This window comes from Anneissia japonica, unplaced genomic scaffold (assembly GCF_011630105.1).
Source record: "Anneissia japonica isolate Jap-2015-1 unplaced genomic scaffold, ASM1163010v1 scaffold199_len4679917_cov187, whole genome shotgun sequence".
In the NCBI taxonomy this organism is placed as follows: Eukaryota; Metazoa; Echinodermata; class Crinoidea; order Comatulida; family Comatulidae; genus Anneissia; species Anneissia japonica.
In genome coordinates this window covers 12142-14747 of record NW_022686322.1, presented here as the reverse complement: position 1 = coordinate 14747, position 2606 = coordinate 12142, and the positions used below count along the sequence as shown (strand labels likewise).

The following is a 2606-nucleotide window of genomic DNA, read 5'->3' as shown; positions in this document are numbered from 1 at the left end:
GAATATATTCAGTATCAAAATAGAAATTAAATAAGAAAATCAATACAGTAGTAGAAACAAATTTCCTTGCCTAGGCTCACTGGTGTATTTTTTGACGTAAACTAGGTCAGATACACGGTTCACAAATTTTCACGCAACACACTCACGTTACCTCAGTCCCCGTCGTTGTGTGGTGGAGGTACGGTTCAAATTTTATTATGTAATTTATACTGTGAATCTTGATCTATAAAAGGTACTCTAGGCCTAGGTACCATAGAGTACCAGTAGGTGACTTTTTTAATTACCAAATCACATAGAAATTGCTGGATGCCTAGTGTAAGCAAATTGCTAGGTAGGACCAGACCATTTGACAGCGCTAGGCCTACATTACGGGGACACAACTATGTGTACCTCCACGGCTCACTTTCGCCCAGTGCCTCGCTATGGCCCGGGAATACAATTGCAGAGTGCATAATTACAAACAAGTAGAACTACAAGTTCTACTTCGAAATGTGGCTGAAGACAAACTTACCTTCCCAGTATTACAATTATATATCTTGCTTGACCCATCAACAGATCCTGACAAGATGAGATTGTTGTTGTCATGGCAATCTAAAGATGTCACACTGTCTTGGTGACAAGAATTTCCTTAAAAAGCAATACATAAATTATTTATTTCAGAAAAACAAAACAAGAATAAAGTAGTTATTAGACTAGACAAGGCAGGTGAATAGACATAAACCCTATTTATATTATAACAGATTAATCAATGCTCATTACTGATGAATATAATAATATTTAAAAAGTAAATATAAAAATTATAAAAACAAAATACAAAATTTATTTTAATAGACATATGTCTGTTTTATAAAGTGCCAAATCTTTTTCACATTATTACATGATCATTGCATCAAACACCTATGAAACATTTACACACTCCAAAGGGGGATATTGTTCCATGTGTCTTAAATGACTACTCTCAATCCTTGTTAGTGGAGGAAGTCCCTTCTAATAACCACTTAGATACTAATGAATTTTCTTTGCTACTGTGAACTGTGAAAGAAATATTTTGGCAAAACAAGTTTTGATAGCTTTAGCAATACAAATTTCAAAATTTACTTTATTACTGACAACCAACGAAGGTACACTCCACACTTTTATACAAATAACATAATGATTTTAAACATTCTTATATTAGCTTCATTATGGGTAATCTGCATACAGAATGTACATACTGTTTTACCACACCTTACTAAACTATGGACAGACAAATGTAGGTATTGCAACACCCTGGACAATATACCAAGAACGTGATAATACAATAGTATGCCTATGACTATCAGGTCTCCCTCCAATTAAAGACCACTTTTAAGACTGAGGTTTCCATGGTCTTTAGCAGCTTTGGCATAATAACGATTAAAGACATTTGTTAATATCGGCCACAGAAATGTGGTCTATAATTGGAGGCTGTTGTTAATCAGAAGCATCATTAATTGGAGGGGTTTTCAATTGGAGGGAGACCTGTATTATCAAAAAGACCTAACATAGGCATTCATTTGACGCTGCAGAAATATGGTCTTTAATTGGAGGTAGCCTGTCACAGAAGCGGTCTTTAATTAGAGGGAGACCTGTACACTCACTCAACTCACCTTTGAATGTTGTCAATGCTTTAGCTGTCTTTAAATCCCACACCTTAATAACACCATCTTCATAACCTGCAGAACATTGTTTCCCTAAGTAAAAAAAAAAACACGCTTTTTTATTGCTATTTCTTCATTTACATGGGTCTGAATATTCATAAATCATATCTTTCCCACAACTTCAATTAGAAAGAAATTTACTATAGTGAAAAAAACTGCAAGCTACAATTTACAAGGTACAAGATATACTTACTCTAGGAATAATATTTAAATTGCAACTGCTGTGTTTCATGCTGAGGCTTATCAATGGAACACCTCCGCTGCGTGATTGAACGTCGGTACCTGAGCAATGATGATGTAAATGTTGAGTCAGTAAACACCAAATTGGTATTTGTCACGGCGTCGACATTGTGCTTAATGGGCTGATCTGAAATTGGGTATGCATTGACGTAAAGTGAGGGGTCACAAACCAATAAATTAGGCCCTATACAGTGGTGGATTAGGTGTGGGAGGGAGAAGGGCGCCGGGCCGTGTCCTCCTAACATTTTCAAAATTATAAATAACAAATGAAAAAAAAAAATTATATTTAATTTAAGTTTGGAAAGTCCCATTCCGACCACCTAGAGCCCAACCATGTGGGGCTAAGGAAACAGTTGTATGTACCGGCACAGTAGACCGACTACTGTACCGGTCATTGTAGAAACATCGCGCATTGTCATTAATTAATTAATTAACTTCGTTCAGGCCCATATTAGGGTAGTGAGCCTTATTCTCTTGTGATCATTTTGTCTATTGGATCCGAAATAAAAGTTGAATTGTTGAATTAAATTGAATAACCCATAATAGTCGCGGGTGTCTCCGAGTTTTGGAACCTTGAGTTAAAAGTCTTTGTTGTTATGATTTTTAACGTTTTTCTTTATTCTCTTTTAATTATTTGTCTTTTAACTCGATGATGAACTTCAAGATAAAAAAAATTGTTTGGTATTT

At 35.3% G+C, this 2606-nt stretch overlaps 1 long non-coding RNA gene across 1 annotated transcript; it reads right to left on the bottom strand.

Annotated features, from left to right (window-relative positions):
• Positions 1-510: 510 nt before the first annotated feature.
• LOC117114788 lies at positions 511-1892 on the bottom strand. The gene is made up of 3 exons (XR_004446446.1): positions 1873-1892; positions 1629-1712; positions 511-627 (listed from the first exon to the last, which is right to left on the bottom strand). It is a non-coding gene; the product is annotated as an uncharacterized LOC117114788 (long non-coding RNA).
• Positions 1893-2606: the final 714 nt, after the last annotated feature.